This window comes from Cryptomeria japonica, chromosome 2, assembly GCF_030272615.1.
Source record: "Cryptomeria japonica chromosome 2, Sugi_1.0, whole genome shotgun sequence".
NCBI lineage: Eukaryota > Viridiplantae > Streptophyta > Pinopsida > Cupressales > Cupressaceae > Cryptomeria > Cryptomeria japonica.
This window is the reverse complement of record NC_081406.1, coordinates 205,397,568-205,423,310: the sequence shown is the minus strand read 5'-3', so window position 1 is coordinate 205,423,310 and position 25,743 is coordinate 205,397,568. Positions and strand designations below refer to the sequence as shown.

At 35.6% G+C, this 25,743-nt stretch overlaps 1 protein-coding gene across 1 annotated transcript in view; it reads left to right on the top strand.

The window, feature by feature from the left end:
* Positions 1–3,461: 3,461 nt before the first annotated feature.
* Positions 3,462–25,743, top strand: part of LOC131044345 (uncharacterized) — a 99,229-nt gene continuing 76,947 nt past the window's right edge. Inside the window, exons 1-2 of the mRNA XM_059216521.1 lie at positions 3,462–3,503; positions 3,647–3,746. The gene's annotated coding sequence lies outside the window, so the exon portion shown is untranslated. The remainder of the gene's footprint in view (positions 3,504–3,646; positions 3,747–25,743) is intronic.

Genomic DNA, 25,743 nt, shown 5'->3' with positions numbered 1-25,743 from the left:
TTTATATCTACCAATAAATCTTCCATCTTCATCTTCCATAGCTCAAAACTTAGGCCAAAATATTTCTTTACCTCAATTCTCCTTGATGTGCTTGTTATCATTTTCCCTATAATTTGATCACAAATTTATGCTATTTGCAAGCCCCCACTCAAATCTAGATTGGTTTAAAAAACACAACTATTAGAGCCAATGGTGATCAATGTTTGATACTAATTATAAGAAAGGAAATGTACCAAAATTGAATTCATATACTAAACCTTGAGACAGTTGATGAAATAAAAAAAGCAATTATAAAAAATTGAAACATATAGGTACAAAAGTATAAACAATGCAAACTATTACATGCAATGATTTACACCAATAAAGTAATTTATGCTCCAAAGTAGTCCAGTGCATTATTCAGTAATAAAATATGTTACAATATACTTATAGAGAAGTTTTTTATAGGATTATAATCAATAGTTAGTTCTAGAGTGATTTGGGTAACATTTTGGATTGTCAATTACACCTATCATAATATAAAAAAAACTACAATTCCCAAACACCAATTTGTGAAGATTCAATATAACAAACCACCAAATGAAAACCAAAAAAACATGCATACAAACCACCCACAAATATGACAACCAATTTGAGTCACAAATTCCACCAGAAATAGTAGATTTATTACACCTATCATAAATTCTCATAAATCGTGACTCATTCCCTAAATTATGTGCTCTATTTTATTCTCTATAATCTCCTCAAATCAATGCTCATGACATGCATCATAATCCATCATAAAATTCTAATGTAACTCCTCTAACTATCCTCCCTTATGCATCATAAAGATATGGCATAAAATTTGTCATAAGATCCCACAAAGATGGGACATCCCATCTCTTATCAAGATATTCTATTTAATTACTCTTACAACAACTCAAGAAATCTAACATATGACACACATAATGCCAACACAAAATTCAATTCTTCATTTCTCATATGAGGCTATTTTAAATACAATAAGTAAATAGTTAAAGCTTGTAGTGGCTATTTTAAATACAATAAGTGGATAGTTAAAGCTTGCAGTGGCAAAAAAACCTAGAAAAAATTGCTATGAGATTGCATTGCTTTTGGTTTGATGTATGAACTTTGATTTCTATTCTTTTGTAATTTCTCCTATGCCTAATGAATTCAATGACACCATTATAGCAAAAAAGTATTTGGAAGGCTTACTTGATCATTGCTGGCATTAGAAGTCCAATATCTATAAACCTCACTTAATCAAATTGGGGGAATGGTTATGCCCATGTCGCTAGGGTTCTACATTCTTTGCCTTCCTATGCCAAATACTCCTATTGGGATGAATAACAAATCACTTGATCCTTCTCAATATTGCCTTTGCAACTATTAGAGATCCACCACTCTTCGACCACCACTATTGGCTAGATAACACTTTGGTTGGACCCTATTGCCACCTTTGCATTCTGACTACTAGGTGGGTGATCTCCACCTCCACATCATTCTTCTATCTCATCTCAACAAAATCGGTGTGCCCCTTCTAAATAGGGAAAATTCCCTCCCTTGGCTTTTACCAAATCCCTGCCAAGAAATATGCAAAAAAAACTACTCATGAAAAGATCTAGAAGAGAGTGATAATGTTGCTCTTATTGGCTAGGAGCCCATCAAAGATGGTAGGGATTTGTTAGGTGTAGGGTGGGATAACCTTGATGGGGCAAAACCCTCCCCCAAAACATTGGTGTTGTCTTTTTCACATAATTGTTGTGATTTCTTTTTTATTCTATTAAGTTGTTTGCCTTGTGAGACCATATATTTGTTTTATTCTCAACTTTACCATTTTGATTTTACAACATAATCTCCTTACCACCTATATATTTAAAAAAATTAACTATATATTTTTAATTTAATTTCAATATATCCATAAAAACTTTGAAAAGTTAAACCCACCTAAAAGTTTGGAAATGGAAATGGAAATGAATCATTTTATAGTCTACGAAATGGATGATCTGTTTTTGGGTTTGCAGATGGTTTATAATAATATATGGGACTCCTCGTTACTCCTTGGGGAAGGCACCTAATTGTGGTACATATGGTCCTACTCATATTAATAGTTACGTTTATATGTTTTGTTTACTACTTTTGGATCCTGGCAATACTTTTACTTGGAAGTTTCTACTCGTGTTTTGGCACTCGTTCTTCTCTCGCTAAAACTCATTATTTATTTTGGCTTAAATCTCCTAATTTTCTATCTGATCTCGTTTGTAGTGTTGGGCATAATCGATATGGGGTAATCATGGCTCATTGCACGGGTCGAGATGATGCTAATATGGAGCTACAGTTTGTTTCACGGTCCGCATCATCATTTCCCCCAAACTATAGAGGTAGGGTAGGGAGATGCCAAAGAACAATTAGGGAACATCGTAAATCTCGAAATCTTTGATCGATAAGAAAATTTCCCATGTTTTTGTGATCCCACTTTGTTGGAATGCATAAAGATCGTGAAAAAAATTAAAATGAGATGTACCTAGGGGAAGAGCACCAGTAGCCATCATAGCTAACTTCGCGCACCCACAAATCTTAAACGGTACATCGGATTTTAAATTTCTTTTTTTAGTTGTCTTCGTATGCGACTTAACTGCTTATAGCTATTGATCTGGCTTCTGGGTAGTAACGATGCACATTGTGAAATCAGTTATACGCACAAAGGTAAAAAAGTACACATTTCAAAGTGTCGCCTGATACCTAACTAAAGATGTTCCAGTAACCGTCAACTCAAAATCGCTAGTACTTGTTGACAAATGTCCCAATAGTGGTGCACAAATGTTCCAATAGTGGTACACAAATGAGACAAATGTTCCAATAGTTGTGCACAAATGGGCCAATTAATTACAAAAAATGATCGGCTATTAGTACAAAACAAATTTATTAATGGCGTTTTCACTATGACGGCTATTGGGGGGTCAACATGACAATAAAGTGACGGTTATTAGAACTATGTTATCTATTGGTGCTCTTCCCCTACCTACTTTATACCCTTGAGACCTCTTTCTAACAGGTAGAACTAATTACTCTCAAATTCAATAGTTCATTGAAGCTTTTTTCAACGTTCTCCCAAAGATGATTAAATTTCTCATTCTATTTTTCCTTAGCTCCCGGGCCCAACTGTGGTTAAGCCTCCCATAACCACACAAAACCTAGGTCAACTGTCTACGTGTCAATCAGAGGCCGCCACCCGTACCCACAGGCGGCGCATGGGTAACCCGTTTCTCCGGTACGAGCAAATATACATTGTACAGGTGTTCCGACTCCACCAGAGTGGGTTCGAACCGTAGTACGAGTGCAGTAAAAATTATGAGGAAAGCTTTAAGTGCCGTGTTCCAGGGCCTTCTATTTCCTCCACATGTGTAAGGTAATCTGGTCTTCCCCTGCTTTACTCGCGGAGGTCTGGATTTGTGAGCTTATCTTAGGGAGGTGTTATCTGAAAAACGAAAGAAGCGTGTAAGGTTAGGAACTACGGAGGGTTATATTTTCTGTATTTTTGCTCTGCCTGGAATTTGATTTCATTATTATTAAGTTTTTATGTGAGGAAGGTCTTATCTGAGGGAGGGTAACCTGTGCGGTTTTACATTTTTCATCCCTTTTGCAGATTAATTTCCGGCGGTGCGACAGAGTTGGACTTGGACAGATCTGGAGATTCCTTTAGGCAATATTCGAGGCCGGCTGCATCTTTGCTTTCAAAACAAGAGGTGTGTTCCTTGCCTTTTAAAAACCTTAAATTCCATTTCCGTGCTGGTGTTTTAGGAAGTCGTTTTGGTTTCTCTTTTGTCTGGATCGGATAAATTTCAGCAAAATCTGTGGTTCCTAAATGTAAAATACTCTCTGCATCTTTGCATTATTAGAATAAAAACGTTTTCCTTGACAGGAGTAAAACAAATCCGAAATAGTGGACTTTAGATAAGAAATAGACAGGTAAATACTCGCGTATACCACACATGCATGCTTTGTAACAGATAGTCACCCTATAATTTGGTGTACGGACTAAATTTTATAATCGATCTTCCCTAAAATTTGAATTCCGGCGTCTGTTTGGGAAATTGAGATCAAGAAACGATAAAATTACTCATATTTGATAAATTTACTTGAAGTCTGCTTAAAAAATCCGTAGCTAGCCAAAATTTCCACTTACAGAGTGAGTCTTCAAAAATTTGAAATATTTTCTAGCAGTTTTCTGTGTGTTATATGAATGTAAATAGAGTAATATGGCCATCACGCTAAAGCCACGCAAATCACGGAGGAAATTGGAAATTGTGAATGTTAAGAGCCAGGAGATGCATGGCCTGAAATTAAATTTGATAGATTGTCAATACGTGGTAAAGTCAATCGGATTATTAAATATCCATGGAGACATCTCTTATCTGAACAGAAAAGTCCTTTAGAAAGTTGAAAAAATTGTGATGATTCGAAAGAAAAAGTTAGCTCATGATAAGAGGCTTGATTACCCTGTACTAATTTTCACTGGTATGAGTGGGCACCGCCATTTGTCGGCTAGTGGAAAATCTTGTATTTGCATGCTTCTGAAATTTGAAATTTTATTTTATTCTTCTTTTTGCTTCTATGCAGCATCAAAAGGAGTCTCTGACAAGATAGTTTTTCCCATTTAATAATTAAATTAAAAATCAGAATGTAACTGTAATCTGATTTTTAATTTAATTATTAAATGAAAATAACTGTCATGTCAGCTTTCTTTTGATGCTGCATAAACGATTCCCTTCTGTAGCAGAGGATTACTAGATAGTTATGGCCAGTTGTGGACCCAGGAAAAGGGGCTAGCGCTCGTTTTCGCCTGTGCAATATTTTGGGGGTTTCTGGGTTTTAAAATGATTACGAATGTGATAAAGGCGACTGTCCATGTCGTGTAAGGTGATACAACGTTGTACAATCTGTTATATTGAGATTGGGGTTATTCGCTTTTAATGTTGACTAAGCTTATCAAATCAACTGCCGACTTACACACTATCCCTGCCTGATCTTACACTGACGCGCACAATTAAAAAAAACAAGTTAATATTCTGTTTACTCATGGAATATGGGTCCTCATAGCAATCCATTGAGGGTGTTTAGAACCCTGTTTTAATTTCAAAAGATAGTTTTGAAATTGTAGTTAAAATGATTAAAATAAACCAAAAAAAAACATCTAAAATAGAAGCATTATATATAGTAGTTTGCATGATTTTTTTTATTTATAAATTTTTTTATTACCTTTTAATAGTACTTAAAAATGTATAAATTTATGAGATGTCTTATTCTAAAAAAGCTTTTTTAAACTATATATTTAAACAAACTTTAGTTAGCCCCCATGGAATTGTAACTTTCGTAACCTTTTGCTTCCATTCTTCGAAGATAATTTGTTAATATGTTAATTTTTTCTCAAGTTGATTATACAATTTGTCTATTGTATAAAAGTTAGAAGCATTTTCATATTTTTTAAGACTACAAAGTTGATAATACTATATGTGTATGGAACTTATCAAATGATATTCTATTTAGCTTTGGGCTCCTAAGGGGCTTTCATACTATGGAAATTTAGATGTTTTGTGGCATATTATATCTCTATTATGTCCTTTTCTTTTTAGTATGTTATGCTTAGGTGGCATTAGAATAAATAATTTTTATTTGCTCCCCTAATTTCTTGATGTGTTACGACTTTTTATTGAGTGGCATGAACTAGTGGTGGCCATGTTTTACCCATAAAAAATAGAAGGCACTATTTATACTTTGTGAGGGGAGCCTTTTTTAATTTATTTGGCCTTTAGCTATAATGAATAATAACTTTGGAGTGTCATCTTTCCAAGATATGTATGATGATCTTAAATTAGAAAGATGGTTATTCATGTACTTCATATATGGAACCATGAAAGTAATATAATTTTAATAAAAAAAATGGTCCTGTCATTAGTAAGTTTGTCATGTAACTCAAATAATGAAATGTGAAATTAATATAATTATAATATTTTTATATGATTTTGCAATTGGTTTTTCAATATTCAACCATCTCATTCACCCATGTGTCAATTTAGGTATTTATTTCAAAAGTAGTGGCTACAATGGGTTTTGGAATATGCTTATTGATTTATCCATGTCCTTAAATAAGGACCATACAAGTTCTAGAACTGGTTTGTTGAGCTAAGATTTGTGCCACACTTCAAAATGGACTCCATTTTTCAATATTCCACATTATTACTTTTGTTCTAAGGATTTAATTGATATCTCAATGCTTACAATTATTTTGTTCGACGACTATTTTATTTATTTGTCATATTAATTTCAATGCAAATCACTTCTATTTTAGTGTGGTTTGAATGTGTGTGAAGCAAATATAAGTGATAAAATAAAAATGTGGGAAAAAAATATTAATTCACAATGATTTTGATTACACAAGAATAATCATAAATATAGTAACCTTGAATGTACAATAAAGGGGCTTCAAGTGAATTCCATGAGTCATTGAGGATAGATATAAGGGATTTCCATGATTAAATGGATATTATGAAATAGCTTGTCTAGACTAAGCCCCAAACACATAAAAAATATAGGTTTGTCAATATAATATGGTCATTGTATCAAATGAAATATTGAAATGCAAATGGAAACAAATGCAAAGAACAAGGTTCATATTCCAAAATACTACAAACCTCAAGACCCAACAAAAGAGTGAAAATAACACTAACATAAAAAATTAACACAAATGTTACCATCAAATCCATTATTGAATGATTTACTCAAAGTGATTATTAGTATGTGGATGCTCCTTTGCTTTAAATTGCCTATTTTGATAGCATTTACTTAGCTCGAAGTTGATGGATATGAAACGAATGAAAAAGTGTTTGAAATCATAGAATTTTGGAAGAATCAATGGATTGTTGAGATCTGATGGTGAGATTAATGATGGAGGATGATTGAGAAAATTTCCTAATATTAAGGAGATGATGGAGGTTGTTAGAATATGAAGGGTTATGATGCACTTGGCAAGTAGTTGCAACCATGAGAGACATAAGGGACATGTGTATCTAGGAATTGTATATCCTTGGGTTTGGCAAAGAGAATATTAAAACTGTAAAGATAAGTAGAGAATATAGATGTTATTAAATAATAATAATATGTAATTATTTTATCCACGTGTGAGGTGGAAAATAGACAAAATTTATTTAGCTATTATGAGGTGAGATGGAAAGAGGGTAATTAAACGATAGTATTATTTAATTAATTGGAAGACCTCCAGTGAAGGGGTCTTTATGAGTGATGTATTTTGTCGATTAGAAATCGAGATATTTAGGTGTTTATAGTCATGAAGTCCAAGGTTGATCCATGGCATTTGCAAATATAGAGTTTGAAGCTGTGATGACACATGGGCATGAAACCTCAACATGTCTATGTATGTATATAAAAAAGATTTTAAGATGAGATCAATAATCACATAAAATTCATTAATGTATAGGAATTTAAAGGATCATAAAGAGCACCACACAGGAGTCCATTTGAGCTAAAAAAGAGAGTTCTTGATCCTATATAAACAAAAGCCCCTATTAGAGAAGAATTTGTTTTTATTAATTAAGACTCAAGGTGAAACATGAAATCACAATTGGCCATATTCTAGAAAATATTTATCATACCTCAATGTTATTTATAATTTTCAATTACCCTAGCAAAGAGAGTGATTCCTTCCATATAGAATATAAAAGTACCACAAGAATGCACACAAATGACCAAAATCAAGTACAACATGACATCAAATTTTAAAAAGAGGGTCTCCAATCTTGGAATGATTGGAGCATGTTGTGGAGGTTACAACAAATACCCCCTCAAAATAATTTGTGTAAAAAAATTAGAACCAAAGCAACTACCAAGTAAAGTTTTCTAGGATATTTAAAATCTTGAATATTCGCTAAAGAAACACTTCGACAAAACAGCTAAAAGAAATCTTTAATAAATTCTAAACAAACCTAACCAAATGCAAACATTGTCGCAAGGTACACCACTAAATCATTTAATAAAAAAATGTGTGCATGTGTATTCATTTACCATTTCAAGTTTGCAAATATCTACTCTAAGGACCAAGTAATCTAGATTGTTATATTTAATCATTAGTGAACAAAGGTCTATGAATGATATGCAATCTACAAGTAAACATGTTACCAAATTCCTAGATATTGTTATGTTGCTAGCTAAGCATCCATACCCTCAATAAAGTTTTCTCTAGTCTTTCTCTAGGCATAACTCCACTGCTAGTCATACATCTTGTAATGTGATGAAAATTGGGAATTAGGGTTTCAACAAGTAAAACCACTAACTAGCCCAATTAAGACACACACATTGAAAGAAGGGGGAAAATCCAATAGATCTAGTCTCAATTTGATTAGAAAAATGGTAGAGAATGTTGATCAAATTTACCTGATTGTGTGTGTGGGAGCCCTCTTCTTCCTAAGTTGAATTGTAAGGTAATTTATGAAATTAGGCCAAAATGAGGGTTTATTGAAGTAATCTGATAGAAATAGTAAGCTATAGATGTTCCCTTGGGGCCACCAACTTAGATTTGGGAAAAATTAGATGTTTACAACTTGTCCTTAGAAGTTCAGCCTGATTTTTTGGGACGAGGTAGCATAGATCCACCCTGGTCCTTTGAATTTTCCACCATCAAAAGCTGACCTATTCGTCACTATTGACTCTACCAGATTTCCTGAGTACAACTGTACACTTGTTTCCTGCACATAGAAGGAGAGGGGAAGATGTTGGGAATAGGGGCTTGCCTTAAGTCAAACCCCGGTTTTAGAATTAACCATGAATGAAATAATGCAAATATTGAAATAAATATTAAGGAGATATACCTTAGATCTGTAAGTGTTGATGATGACGCAATGCTCTTTTAATGTAATCACAAATGTTGAATGTAATGGCATGACAAACATATGAACATGAAAAACCCTTATCACACACACATGCTTGCATGATCATTGATGTAACTTTGCTCCATAATGCTTGAATGATGAATATGCAACCTTGAATTTCTGAATATGCTTGATGATGATTGCTTTACTGATGCACAAATACTTGGGATAGATAATGGATGTCAAAATGAATTGATAGGATGCCTTTATATAGGGTTCCCTAGGTAATTTATTGATTAGGCCAACCTCCAACAATCATGTGTAGTCTTGGGGATCAAATTTTGTCGAGGAGATATAACACCTATCACATTTCAAATTGGGGCCCCTTTGAGAGGGACTAGGGCATTTTGGGGCGCCTTGGTCCAAACCATGGCATTCCACGCCCTGGTCTTTCAGCAAAGAGGACCAAAACAAGCAGCCAAAAAGGAGGGCATCTCACAATGGGACCCACCAAAGGGTGTACATGACATCAAAGTTGGATAATTGGGTCTAAATAGACCTAGAGAGAAGATGAGGATAGGACACTGGTGCAGGGGCACAAGCCTCAATTTCATAATTTATTGATTGAAAACTTAATTTTTTTGATAGCAAGGTGTTGGGAAGGATCAAAGAATCCTTTGTTTATATTTTGTTTTGTAATAAGGTCCTAATTGTCCATTTTGTAAGGCCTAGTGGCCTAGGGTGCATTATAAACCCTATGGTCAACTATGGTCAAAGGGACTTAGGATGAGTAGATTTAGGGAGTCAAGGTTGCTTTGGTCTATTTATATCCATTTCAATGTGTTTAGGTCCCTAGGTTGATGATAAAATTAGTTTGAATGGCAAAATGCAAAAATTGTCAAAAATTGTCAAAAATTGACAAAGTTGTCAATTTGTAAAGCAACTTTTCAAAAAAAAGTTGTAATTAGTTTCCCAATGTTCATAACCATCTAAAATCAGTTTGAACATGTTGGGAAAACTATAAAATTTCTCAACAAACTCGTTTGGGGGTTGGTGTGGGCGAAATTTGTGAAACTTGACATTTGAAATCAATAAAAAAACTGTATTTTCCAGAAAATTTGCTGTTCTTTTGGTTGGTACGGAATTTATTGACCTCCAAACTGAAAAATTATTTCATGGGGAGTTAGAGGGGTGAAATACCTTTCTTTTGAGTCCAACCAGAGGTTTTGAAGTGGAGTTTTGAGCAAGTTATTGTGTAACAGTCCAAAATAGCCTGTGAAAAGGGCATAAACCAAGGGTTTCATCTTTTCTTTCCCTTTTCTTCCAATCTAATCATGGCAAAAGTCTAAAACTTGGTTGGATGGAAGATCTGGGAGTGTACTATGATATTCAAGAGGTTTCATACCAGGAGAATGCAGTTAGAGATTATTTTCTTCAAGTTTGAAGCCAGGCATCCCCATGTGACTAGCATACGGTGGTGAAGAAGACTTTGACATTTCCCCATAATTTTTTATCAGATGCAAACCAAGACTTGTAACTTTGGATTTGGTGTTTTTTTTTAGTTCCCCAAGGTGTTCCAATTGCTGCCCTTGAGAAATATCCAATTTTAAGGGTAGTTCCTTTGTTAAAGTGCTCATTTAGCCCCATTTAGCCTAGTTGAGGGTTTACTAGAAATGGTATTTGTAGAAGGTTCCAGATCAAACCCTTTTGTAAAAAGTGCCGTCTTAGGTTGTTAATGGTGAATATAAAATAAAATTTCTTGGTCCTTTGTAGTTTTTGGGAGAGAAACCAAAAAGTCACTTTTGAGGGCTAGTTGGCTAGAATAGCCATTTTGCACTTTGACCCCTTTGAGACTTGATCAACCCAATATGAGGGTTGTTTACCATCATTGGAGGTTTTTGGATCCTAATAAACTTGATTTGAGTCTTTGTGGACTTGTAGAACCATTTTGGAGGGGTGTGAGCCATTTGAGCAACTTTTGAGCACTTTGCCTGTGGGGTTGACAAACCAAAGTTGATAACCTTTGTAAAATGTCTTAGTGGAGAATTATGGGGATGAAAAAAATTGAAATGAGACATCGATTTGTTTTTTGTTAAGGTGTGAGGTTTGGTTGGGAAAATCCCAATTGAAAGGGATTGGGTTGCTAGTTGAGCAAGTGAGCAACTTGGAGCATTTTCAAGTTGTTGGAACCATACCTCTACATCAGACACGCTAAAGTGGGAGTACAAATATGGGGTGTAAATTGGACTGGTGACAATTTATGACACTACATTTAGCCCCCACTTTAACGAGAGTATGGGCCTATGCAAATACTCTTAGTAAAGTAGAAAGATGAGAGAGAGAGAGAGAGGAGCAATTAGGAGCGAGATCACAAGGAGATAAGACATCACTAATTTCAAGGAACCAAGCCCCCAATATTAAGATCTTAAATAACACAATCTCATGCAAAGAAACACAAAACAAATACAAAGACAAAAAATAAAGCTAAAGAATCAAAGACAAAAGACAAAAGACACAACACAAAAGCTAGAAACCAAAACAAGACCTCAAATTAACTAGTTAAAGAGACCTTGATAATCAAAATGTCTCAACTACTAATATCATTCTTGAAATGGCATCAGAAGGACACAAACGATCACGTAAAAATATTAATACAATGCATCAAACCATGAATCACAAATAGCAAATCTATGCGACCACGTGGAGAAGAAAGGGAAAACATGGATGCCACGAGCTAGCAAGCTGTGTTATGCTGAGTGATCCATGAGAGGAAGAGCAAGAGAGGACATGGATACCACAAGCTAGTTGTATTTTGCTAGATGATCCATGTTGGGAAGGAGAGTCGAAATAGTCTAGTTGTGCTTTGCTAGTTCCACTCATCCTGCATATGCAACTGTCTGGTTTCGAGAGTTAAGCTTATCATATAAGACTTTGTTTTGTTTGGTTTTGAGCATGCACCAGTTTGTATAAGACATGGAATGAAAATGAAAATGTGTGTCTGGTTTCAAGCATGAATCATCTCATGTAATACTTTGTTTTGTTTGGTTTCAAGAATGAACACCCTGTGTAAGACAAATATATGTCTGGTTTTGGGAACATCTCGTGTAAAACTTTGTTTTGTTTAATTTTGAAATTGTTTAGCCTATATAAGACATATATAAAAATGTTGCGTCTGGTTTTGGGCATGAAGCATCTCATGTAAGACTTTGTTTTGTTTTGTTTCAAGAATGAACACCCTGTGTAAGACATGCAAAATATAGTACAATATAGTACAAAGAGGGCGATATGTATGCCCCCCCTTAAGATGTCAACATAGCCTTATGTTGATGTCTTAAGGAAGCTAGAAACAAAGATACACACCTTCAACACCAAAGGGATATCCTTTAGGCAACAATGTTCATAAATCCAAGCTAAAGAGGCAATACTCTTACAAGCAAGGATGAGATAGTTGAAAAAGTGATATCTCGAAACAAGTGTAAAGGGAATCGTTGGAGGGGAAAAGATCTTTGCTCAAAAAGACTTCTACCTCCAAGAGGAGCTCTCGAAAAAAAATAACATCATCAGCTAAAAGAGGGGAAGGAGAACAAGAAAGGCAAAAGTGATTCTTGATGAAGGATGACACACTTTTAACCCAAAGTGAAGGGTTTATTTATAATAGACATACATTTCCAAGCAAAGAAGAGATTGTAGTCTTGAGGATACACACCTCTTGCATAAGAGAGAATCCTTGAGCAAACAACAAATTCACACAAAGAATGACATCGTATCATAAGAAAACACCACTCAACAAAGGAAAAGTGGATCCTTAGAAAGGATAGGAAAGATAAATGCCCCCTAAGTGTAGGGACAATGAGAAGGATTTACACAACCTTTAAGAAGAGATTTATTCATAAGAGGTATTGTTTCAAGCAAATAATAGGTCCTATCCAAGGATCACACATGCACTCAAATGAAGGATAATTCTATGCAATAAAGGATGTCATGTTATGTGAAATTCAACTATAAAGAAGAGGTAATCTTATAAGAGAATTGAATATATGATTCCCTTACCCTCCCAAGCAAGGAAATAAAGAAGAAGTATGTTGCTGCCCCAAGATGTTTGTTATTGAAATAGAATCACCACTCATGACAAAGAGCCCCCAATGAAGCTAATTGCTAGTGTCATAGGGAGAGGAGCAACATGATAGGGTGAACAAAGTTCTAAGGCACTACCTCTTCACCAAGAAAAAGTGCAAGATCGATTGTAAGAGCTATGCGAGCTCTATCATATTGGTCTGAAACAAATGTTTTAAGGCTTTACAATTTCCACAAGAATGAGGATAACTACAATGAAAAAGACAATGTTTATCACCTTCCTTATGCTTATAATTGTGATTAATTCTAATGAAAGGAAAGGCAACATTCTTATCATACTTTAATCTCCAAAAGATTATAGTAGCTAATTTATCTTGATCCTCAATAGGGGTAGGTCTTGTATTTTGAGACATAGGACAAGGGTTGCTAGGAGGAGGATTGTCTTCTGTGATTTTGTTGGTTACATTATCAATGAGTTCTTGTATTTCTTGCTGAAAATTCAAACAATCATTGGCATCATGGTCATTAGTTTGATGATAGGAACAAAAAGGATTGTTTGAGGAAGAAGCACCTTTATATGGATGATATATGTCTTGCAAGATACTCCTTAAAGTTTTGAATTTTAAGAAGATCACCCATAGGTGAATGATGAGGATGCCATAGACCTTCAGTATTAGCTTGGGAAGGAGGGTTTATAGGGACTTTTATTCCTTGTTCATATTTTCCAAGTCCTTGTCCTCTATAACCTTGTTTCGAGATTATGTTATAACCACTCCTATGAGAGATTTTTAATTGTGAAGAAGAAGGACCATTATCATGAATATATTTAAAATTTCGAGTGTAAGGACACATGGAAGGATCAAAGAGAGAATTAAATGAAGAAGGAAAATCATTTGTAGGGAATTTCTCCTTTCTATCATCATTATTCATATCCTCTTTGATAGGTTGGGAGAGAAGATCCTTATCATCTAAGGCTTCAGTTTTGCTTAATGTTATATGAGGAGATAGGTCATGAATAAAAAGCATAACATCATCTTCCCTACAAATGTTTTGATAACTAAGATAAGTTTTAAGAGAATAAGGAGGATCTAAGTGATTGGTATGATGGTATAATGAAAGAATAAGTATCCGGTAGAATACTGAGAGGGGGGGTGAATTAGTATACTGAAAAACTGATACAAAGTTCCCAAACTCAACCTCAATCAAACAAAGTAATCATATCTCAGTCAAGATCAATATTAATAAGAATACTTGACATCAACCGGTATAACTGTTATGACAACTTTAACAATAAACAACTTCAATCTTGTGAATATCAACAATGCTTAATCATAACTCAACATATTCATCTCTCAATGCTTCTACTTAACATGCCTTATCAGAGATTAACCAAATCAACAAATAAGATCACAACCACAAAAGCATTCACCACTTGACACAAATGTTTATACGTGGAAAACCCAAATAGGTAAAAACCACGGTGAGATGAGACTCACAAGGATAGTTTTTTGAACTCTTTCGAAGTTCGCCCTATTAGGAGCCAAAGCCTATTAGAGATTTACAATAAGTCCTGTTAAGAACTAATTCCGGTTAGGAATCACCCGGTTAAGGGGTTTTACAAATATGCTTTGTCAGAAGCACAATGCCCTATTAGGAGTAACCTCACTGGAGGATTTAAGAATCCAAGCTAATGGACCACCTTGTTAGAGGATTTAATGAGTAACCAAGCTTTTTAGAGCTTACCCGGTTAAGGGATTTAACTTTTGCTGTAAATGTTAGAAAACAACAGTTTTGTTGATCTGTCTGAATAGCACTACTTTTGCTTGATTAGATCCTTCTATAACCTTTAGTCTGCCTTCACTCAAAGTGCAGATCCATTCACCGGTTTGACAACTACACACTCAACAGGTTTTCTACCAACCTTGCCAACAACATTAACAAACAACTTCATCGACCTTAAATAGAAATCAATTAGGTCGGTAACACAGCAAAAACCTAATTCTCATCATCGAGATTACAAAAAAGTCGGTACAATCTTGACTGTTAGAAATCATGACAATCTCTTCACATTCTTCAAGACAATTTCAACCACTCTATGATCACCGCTCATTTGGACTTTGTAACTCATCACGCGCTATGCATTAGATGTAGTCCACTTTGCTCCTTCCCTAGACAAGAACAAACGCTCCAAAACAATTTGAATATCTCCTTAATCAAATGATCACACGTGTCTCCATCGTTACCGCTTATAAGATAATAAACCATCAAACTTGGTCGGTTAGGGTTTAACAACCGATAGGGTTTACCGATTATATTACATAGAAAGGTTTAACCCTTTACACCGGTTCAACTCACAAAATTAACATATAGGTTTACAACATCTTCCACAAATCTCTTCTTACCGGTTACTAGCCAATATCAAAAACAACAATATCAACAATAACATGAATACCATTTACTAGTTCAATTGACATCAATGACAACATATCATTAATGCAATCTTGATGCAAAATACCAACAAACTCAAAATGCCAATAATCTCCCCCTTTGGCATTGATGGCAATACAAATATCAATGCCTCTGATTGCTATTGAGATTGGTGAATATGAATCCTGGTTTACATTACCAAGTATTCACCTTTCTCTGTCTGTCTTCAGGGTTCACTTAATCAGACACATAATTCTTCTCCCCCTTTGACAACAATGCCAAAGTGAAAGTAAAACATGTAATTCTACTCTCACTATAATGTTGATGTTCCCCCTATGGAATACATCCACTCCTTCATCAATCCATATTAAATTCTACAAGTGGTTCAGGGAATGATGCAATCAACATCATGCTTAACTAACTTCATGAAGAGGGACAACCCCCAATTGACTTCTAAGATACTCGAAAGTGGTCTTAGGTAGAGGTTTGGTAAATATATCTGCAAGCTGCTCCTTGGTAGAAACATGCTCCAAGATAACATCTTTACTTTGAAATTTTTCCCTGAAGAAGTGATATTTAAATTCAATGTGCTTAGTCCTTGCATGCAAAACATGAATTTTTGACATGTTTATTGCACTTGTATTATCACACAAAATCTATAGGTTTCGAGATTTCTATCTTCAAACCTTCCAAAATATGCCTCATCCACATAGCTTGTGTGCAATTTATATAAACTGCTACATACTCAGCTTCAACAATAGATTGTGAAGTGCAACTCTACTTTTTACTACTTGTTGGGCCCATATACAATTTTCATTCCATATGCGTCCCTGTAAGAAGTCATGCTTGTTTGTTCATCGGTCAAGAACTTGCTTAAATTTTGCTCTTGTCATTCGGTCCTTGTTAAGTTTCACTGCGTTGAACTTGAACCTTGAACTTGAACCTTTTTGGTTCAAGGTTCAAAGTTCAACGAGCGTTGTTTCAAGTGTCTTTCTTATCCGCGCAACTTTAAGCTTTGTTAGTCTTGTTGGCATTTCACATTCTTTGAACCTTGAACTTGAACTTTTTTGGTTCAAGGTTCAAGTTCAACATTCGTCTTGTCAATGTCTTTTTGTGATGGTTGCGCAAGGCTCTGAGTTTTATGTTTAGGTTTTTTGGAAGGCGTGTGACTTGCCACGTGGTGTTGGCCCAGACTTTTAGAACATGATAGACGACCGCCGAAGGAAGGAATATTCTTTTTCTAATAATTTGAAATCTGCCATTTATGGCAAGTATGTGTGAAGATCGGCTATGTCAGAAGAGAAGTGACTTAATGGTTAAGGCGTATCTTAGCGTAATCATTTCAAAGTAACTTCACATGAACAAGGAGTAATAAAGGCAGCTTTAGTAATGATGGGTAAGATTTTCTCCGCTTTAAAACTGAGTAGTTGTCTCATCAGAATTATTATTTTCGTGAGAAGATTTTGAGGAGGAGTTCACGGAGCGGGAAAATTAGGCAGCGATAGAGGGTTACAAAGAGCAGAGGAAGGAAAAGCACAGGGAAGGATTAAGGAGGAGAAACTTAATATCGGGGTTGAGCTTTCTATTGCTGGTCGAGTTACCAGATCTAGATCTAAGAAGGGTTTCAAACTGCCGGTTTCTCACTTCATTCTCGATCTGGACCCAAAGGAAACATCGAGCAAGATGACATCCCTTGTTTCTGAAGTGGACAAGCTTTCAGTTGACATAGACACTATTTTTCAGGACTCAAGAACTCTTGAGATTCAGTCTCATATTGACCATACCACGTCTCCCTCCTCAGCAGGGCTTCAATCCATGCCTTCAAAAGAGCTAACCCTAGCACCAAAATGGCTAAATGATTCCATCACCAGGAAAAGGAATGTAGTTTCGATTTCAGTATCAATGGAGGACATCGTAAGTAAATATCTAGGAAGGTCTACAAAGCCCAAAAAGTTAAAAATAGAGGCAATGATTGACTTTGATGAAAATATGAAGCATTGGACTGCAGATATTGCTAGACCCGAGCCTAACAAAGATGCTGCTACGGCTTCAGAGGCAGATTATGCTGTTGAACGAATAGATTTGGGAATTGGAACCAGAGCCGTGGATGTTAAGCACTTGGAGACTTCCACCAAACGAATCATCTCCCGTACCTGGAAGGATGAGAGGGACAAGGCTGAGTTGAAACAAAGTTTAACACAAATGGCTCAATATATCCATGCTTTGCAGAACAACCCGTTGCCATTATCCCAACATTCAAGTCCTTTTAGTCCAAAGTCCCCTAGCAATCAAAAAGTCTTCTCAGAATGGCTCACCACAATCATGTGCCAAGAAACCAATTACATAACCGACTTGGTCTAGATTTTTAAGGATGCAAATGAGGTTACTAAAGCCTTAGATTTTGACTTGGTCTCATGGCAGAAGGAGAAATCTAAATGGGTTGTGATTTCAAAGCAGATGCAGGATATTCAACGTTATGGGCTAATGAACTTTCTACCTGAAAACCAAGTGTCAGGTTTGAATGAAGATGTCATGTTCATTTGCAAGGAGAGTATTGAGTGGTGCAATCAGATTATTGAGCAGGGTTATAATGAGTCAGCCAGCATGCGTGGAGAATTAACAGCCTTGAGAGCGACCATGCAGAAGGACTTATGCTGTGTGGATGTTCAACTACTTAAGGAAGACGATGAAACTTTGGAGGACACCACAAAGATGATTAACCAGTTCAGTAGCCACATCAGACAGATCAAGACGGAGAAATCTTTGTCTGTGGAAGATTTCACAGGGATCTCTAAGGTGGAATCAATGCTCACCATTTGCCTCGATCATCTGGACTCCCACAAAGATAAAGTGCAAATGGTGAAGAGGAAGAAGGAGCTCTGGAAACATAGGGTTATTCATATCAGTTTGCCACACGTAATGGTAATTCAGGAGTTTTCAAAAGTACACCGAGAGTGGAGTGCAGCCAAGGCGGTGATGGTGTCTATTCAAGACACTAACCCGAGTGATTACATCGAAGTAGAGCAGACTGCATGACTGGCGCTGCTGGCAGTTGTTTGCCAGCAAGCCTAGTTATTTTCTTTAAAATTTGGTTATTGCAGTTAGGGTTGATTTTCATTAACTCTTAGGAGTTAATTTTACTTTGGTTAAAAAGACTATTCGGTCTGGTGACCTATAAGTATATGATGTAATAACTTTGAATGGGTTCGCTAAGTTTTTGAAAAAGACTATCTTTAAAGCTAGCTAAATACATTTTGTGTATGAAGGAAGTTGAGGATCATCTGTGAATGTGAATCTATTTAACAACTATTTTCAGTCTCAAATCTGTGTTTGATTTCAAAATTTGATTTCTGTGTAAGTCTATTTTGAGGAAGAGGCTGTTATACTTTCTATATGTGCAAAAAACTATTGGCTAAGTTCATCTCTGAAGGCTTTTTTATTTTGTTTTAGTGATCGTATGAAGTCTGTCAGCTTTATATAAAAGATTATATATGAATCAGTACTTGCATTCATTATGTATTGACTGGTGTATGCAATTGCCTTTAAGTGCTTTCTGGTGAAAAGCATTCCATTGATTGTATGTAATTTGGAGCCGAATGAATATTTACTAGAGGGAGCTGTACCTATATTAAGAGGTTAATCAATTAAATGATTTTCCAACTGATTGGTAGAAGATTTTGTTTGCTTTCTTGTGTTTCACACTGCTATAATTTAATTAGATAAGAAAGACAAATCTGTTTACCAACACTACTCCAAGAGACTAGCCTTCCTCCTAAAAACAATGCTCTACCTGTAGTACTCTTCCGATCATCAATGTTTCCTGCCCAATCAACATCTGTGTATGCTTTCATATCAAAATTTCCACCATATGGATACCATAACCCATAGTCAATAGTACCTTTCAGATATCTAAATATTCTCTTGGTTGACATCAAATGTGCCTCCTTTGGATTCTTTTGAAATCTAGCAACAATACCAACTGCATGGGCAATATCCGGTCGACTGTGAACAACATAGTGTAGTTTGCCAATCATTGACCTATATTCCTTTTTATCTACAGACTTAGATGCATCTTCCTTGGACAATTTACAACCTATAACCATTGGGGTTCCAACTGGTTTACAGTCACTCATATCGAAAGTCTTCAAAACCTCTTTCACATACTTGGATTGAGTAATGAAAATAACATTCTTCATCTGCTGTATCTATAAGCCTATGAAATGTTTTATTTCCCCTACTAATGACATCTCAAATTCATTCTTCATTACATCTGCAAAACAATTACTCATGTCATCTACAAATACTTCATTGACCAGTACTTCATCTCCTTCAGACTTGAGATAAATGTTATTGTCATCACTGGTTCTAGTAAAGCCTATCTTCATCAAATGAGTATGAAGTCGTTCATACCATGCTCTAGGTGAGTGCTTTAATCCATACAAGGCTTTATGCAATTTGCATACCATGTCTTCCTTATCTGTCAATGCATAACCGTCAGGCTGCTCTATATAAACCTCTTCTTCTAGTATCGCATTCAAAAATGCAGACTTAACATCCTTCTGGTATACCTTGAACTTCTTATGAGCTGCAAATGCAAGCAATGTTATGACACCTTCCAGTCTTGCTACTGGTGAAAATTTTTCTCCATAGTCTTCTCCTTCTTGTGCATAACCTTTGCATACCAATCTTGTCTTATTCCGAACTACAACACCATCTTCATTTAACTTATTTCTGAACACCCATTTGGTACCTATAACATTCTTGTTTACCGGTCAGGGTACCAGGGTCCAAGTGTTGTTCTTCTTAATTTGATCTAACTCCTCTATAGCTTTCATCCAATGATCATCACCAAATGCCTCTTTAGCACTTCTAGGTTCAAAGGTGGATATCATGCAAGAGTTCTCTCTTATTCTCCTTCTAGTTAGTACTCCAACATCCTTATCGCCAATTATCTGTTCAGGACTGTGATTCAGTCTCACATACCTAGGAATAACATGATCATTCTCTTCAAGTTCAACTTCATCATTGTCATCTTTCTCTGAATTTATTTGTTCCGGTTGAACAAGTTCATCAGGATTTGCTTTACCGGTTTTTGATTTAACAATTTTAGGTTCCAAAAGCAAAATGCAAGGATCTTCATCCTTCTTCTCAGAAATGGTTCCTTCTGCAATTTCAGGACATTCATCTACACGAACATTAACACTTTCAATAATTTTCTGTGTCCGATTATTGAAGCATTTATAGGCCTTACTCTTGGTGGAATAGCCAAGAAATATGTTTTCATCGCTCTTAGCTTCAAATTTGCTTATGTAATCACCTCTTTTAATAAAACATTTTCTACCAAATATTTTAAAATAGCTAACATGAAGTGATCTCCCATACCAATACTTATATGGGGTCTTGTCCTTACCTCTTTTCACCAAAACTAGGTTCATTGTGTACACAGTTGTACTTACAACTTCTTTCCAAAATGTTTTTGATACACCTCCTTGTATCAACATAGTCCCAACAGCTTCAACCACTGACCGGTTGTTTCTTTTTGATATACCATTCTGCTGTGGTGTCCTTGGTGCAGAAAGATGCCACTTGATACCATTATCATCACAATATTTAGTGAACTCTGCAGAAGTGAATTCACCGCCTTGATATGTTCTTAGACATTTTATCTTTCTGCCACTCTCTTTCTTAGCTAAGGCTCTGAATGCCTTGAATTTATCAAAAGCTTCATTTTTATCCTTCAAGAATGTGACCCACATCATCCTTGAACAATCATCAGTGAAGATCATAAAGTATCTATCACCTTGAATGCTTCTTGTTTTAATTGGTCGACATAGATCTGTATGAACCAAATCTAACAAGTTCTCCGTTGAGAAGGACTTTCTCTTGAAAGTTGAAGAAGTCATCTTTCCTAGTTGGCATTCTTTACAAAGAGCATTAACTGGTTTGTCTAGCTGAGGCATACCTCTTACTGTCTTAGCCTTGCTTACTTTAATAATATTTTCAAAATTAATATGACAAAATCTCTTATGCCAGAGCCAGCTATCATCCACTTTTGTAATCAAACAGTTGCTAATTTTAGGATTGAGATGAAACAGATTACCTTTGGTCTATTTACCGATTGCAATCAATTCACCTTTGTTGTCAAAGATTTTGCATATACTATTTCTGAATTCTAGTGGGTATCCTCCGTCATTAAGTTGTGACACACTAATAAGATTGTGCTTTAGGCCTTCAACCCAATAGACATCGTCAACACTTCTTTTCCCATTAAGAGAGATAACTCCCTTACCTTTAACCATACAGGGTGAGTCATTGCCAAATTTGACAACACCGCCATCAAATTCCTTCAGGGAAAGAAATTTGCTCCGATCACTGGTCATGTGATGTGAGCAACCACTATCAATGATCCAATCATCAGAGTTATCCATTCTGGATACTAGTGCCTTCTGATCTGATATTTCTTCCTTAATTTCTACAAACACAATACCTTCACTAGCATCATCATCAGATTCTTCATCAGTAACACCACTGTGAATAACTACAAGACAATCTCTCTTGCCTTTACCCTTGTATTTCTTAAATTTGTCTCTCTTGTATTCATTTTCATCATTAGGGCAATTTGCTTCTATATGACCAATCTTGTTTCATGCAAAATATTTTAAAGGTAGCTTACCTCTATATTTACCAGTGCCTCTAGGTAGTCATTTTGCCAACAATGCTTCAAGTTCCACTAATTTGTCTTCATCTTCAACATCTCTGCTGGGTCTAGATTCATAGTTATGGCAAGTATCTCTACTTCTTCTCAGAGATGGGTTAGAGACAAGCTCTAAATGCAGATTTTGATTTCTGTACACTACCATCATAGTCATTTAGTTCAAAAGCAGTAAGCTTGCCAATAATAGAGTCAAGAGTTACCTTTGTCTTATCAATGGATTTCAGCTCCTGAATAGCTACAACTCGGATAGCATAGATCAGTAGCAGGGTTCTCAGTACCTGACTAATTACTGTGGCATCTTCCACTTTCCCTTCTGCACTCTTTATCTCACCAACTATCTCTTTAATCCTTTGACCATACTTCTGGATATCCTCACCTTCGGACATTCTCATGTTGTCAAACTTGCTTCTTAAATTCTCCTCTTTTGGCAATCTTAACATGTTCGTCACCGCTATAAATCTCTTCTAGTTTCTTCCATACTTCATATGCAGTTTGAAGACTAAGAACATCTACATATTCAACATCAGACATGGAACTGATAATAGCTTCTAGTGCCTGGTGATTTTCTTGCTATTCTTTCTTCTGATCATCAGTCAGGGGTCCAATAGGTGTAGTATACTTATTTTCTATATGCTCCCAATACTGACTACCAAGACTCTTAATGTAAATCTTCATTCTGTCACTCCATATTCTATAGTTATCTTTGTTGAACTTCAGACCTTCTTTCTTCATCATGATCTACAAGATCTTTTCCTCAAGCTATTAGGCTTTTAGATTAAGAGGGCCTGAGATGCTCTGATACCAATTGATGGCATGATGAAAGAATAAGTATCTGGTAGAATACTGAGAGGGGGGGTGAATCAGTATACTGAAAAACTGATACAAAGTTCCCAAACTCAACCTCAGTCAAACAAAGTAATCATATCTCAGTCAAGATCAATATTCATAAGAATACTTGACATCAACCGATATAACTGTTATGACAACTTTAATAGTAAACAACTTCAATCTTGTGAATATCAACAATGCTTAATCATAATTCAACATATTCATCTCTCAATGCTTCTACTTAACATGCCTTATCAGAGATTAACCAAATCAACAAATGAGATCACAACCACAAAAGCATTCACCACTTGACACAAATGTTTATACGTGGAAAACCCAAATAGGTAAAACCACGGTGAGATGAGACTCACAAGGATAGCTATCTGAACTCTTTCGAAGTTCGCCCTGTTAGGAGCCAAAGCCTATTAGAGCTTTACAATAAGTCCTGTTAAAAACTAATTCCGGTTAGGAATCACCCGGTTAAGGGATTTTACAAATATGCCTTGTCAGAAGCACAATGCCCTGTTAGGAGTAACCTCGCTGGAGGATTTAAGAATCCAAGCTAATGGACCACCTTGTTAGAGGATTTAATGAGTAACCAAGCTTGTTAGAGCTTACCCGGTTAAGGGATTTAACTTTTGCTATAATTGTTAGAAAACAACAGTTTTGTTGATCTGTCTGAATAACTCTACGTTTGCTTGATCAGATCCTTCTATAACCTTCAGTCTGCCTTCACTCAAAGTACAGATCCATTCACCAGTTTGGCATCTACACACTCAACAGGTTTTCTACCAACCTTGCCAACAACCTTAACAAACAACTTCATCGGCCTTAAATAGAAATCAATTAGGTCGGTAACACAACAAAAACCTAATTCTCATCATCGAGATTACAAACAAGTCGGTACAATCTTGACCGTTAGAAATCATGACAATCTCTTCAAATTCTTCAAGACAATTTCAACCACTCCATGATCACCGCTCTATTGGACTTTGTAACTCATCACGTGCTGTGTATTAGATGCAATCCACTTTGCTCCTTCCCTAGACAAGAACAAATGTGCCAAAACAATTTGAATATCTCCTTAATCAAATGATCACACGTGTCTCCATCATTACCGCTTATCAGATAATAAACCATCAAACTTGGTCGGTTAGGGTTTAACAACTGATAGGGTTTACTAATTATATTACATAGAAAGGTTTAACCCTTTACACCGGTTCAACTCACAAACTTAACATACAGGTTTACAACATCTTCCACAAATCTCTTCTTACAGGTTACTAGCCAATATCAAAAACAATAATATCATCAATAACATGAATACCATTTACCGGTTCAATTGACATCAATGACAACATATCATTAATGCAATCTTGATGCAAAATACCAACAAACTCTAAATGCCAACATGGTAAACCAACATGTTGATCTTGCCCCTCTTGCACTAAAGTATGCGTATGAGAAGAGGATGGTGTCATGTTGCTCTTCAATGTTTTCTCTCTAGTAGAGAGATCATTGATAGGAGTATTGAATTTTTCCTTATTCACATTTGATACCCTAGGAGAGGTACAAGCATTGGCTTTGTTGATGTCATCTTAAGGATTATCATTGTCTATAAAAGTCTTTATGTGATCTAGACATGTAATGCATGTACTTAAAATGTTATCATAAAACAACATATAACAAGTATAAAAGCTTTGAGATATGATTTGCAAGTAGGAAATATTTTAGAAACCCTAAAAAATGCAATATGCAAAAGTACTATGAATGAAAAGAAGTAATGCAAAATGAAAGAAGCCATTATCCAACACATGATTATGATAAAGGTAGCTTAAAAACAATGTAATCATATGTGAAATATCAAACAAATCAAATTTAGTAATTTTCATTATGAGTGCTTAAAATCATATCTAAAAATATAAGTGAAAAATTATGCAAGCTACAAGCCAATAATAGCAAAATAAATTAGGGTTTTTATGAAATTTGTTAGAATTATATGATATGTTGTCATTGATGTCAAATTCTATGGTTCGGATTAGGTCCAGATGAGGTATGTAGAGAAGCAGTGTATGTATGAGATGTTGTTGGACGTTTGGAGATTTCTTGGTTGTCTTGGCTTTTCAGAAGATGTGTTCAGTGCTATTTTTGGGTCCGGATTGATCCAGAAGCTGAGTGTGTTGGTCCAGATGTCAAGGTTGTGTAATGACAGTTATATAGCGTGTGGATAATGTTTTTGGGTCTAGCTTTGGCAATGTATGTTAGATGAGGAACGTTGTGATGTGGTCCACTTCCAATTCCTTCCTAACACTGGAATACTTATTGGTGACCTATTTTAGATCTCTATCTTGGCCTACTTAGAGGATTATATTTTTTCCAGAGATAGTATATGTAGGTGTATGATCTAGATGAGTTAGTGTGGCTTTTTGTGTTGAAGATATGAGAGATTGAAAGAATCCAATTGATGTGTAAGAGTTGCGTTGTAGATTGTTACCGGAAGCAGTTTCGACAATGCAGACTATGTTTCAGTAGTGGATTCTCTTTTATCTTTCTCTCTTCGATAGTGAGCCTCTTTCTAGGCAGTGAGGCCTCCACTAGTGAGCCTTTCTCTGGGTAGTGAGCTCTCTAACAATGAGCCTTTCTTTGGGCAATGAACCCTCCTGCAATGAGCCATCCTTTGTAAAAATCACTTTAACCAGTGTCACCTTAACCGATGTTTCTATATTGAGAATTAGCATTCTTTATGGTTTTTCCTTCTTGGGGTTTTCACGTAAATTCTGGTGTTCTTTGTGTCTGATCTATTATGTGCTTATGCTT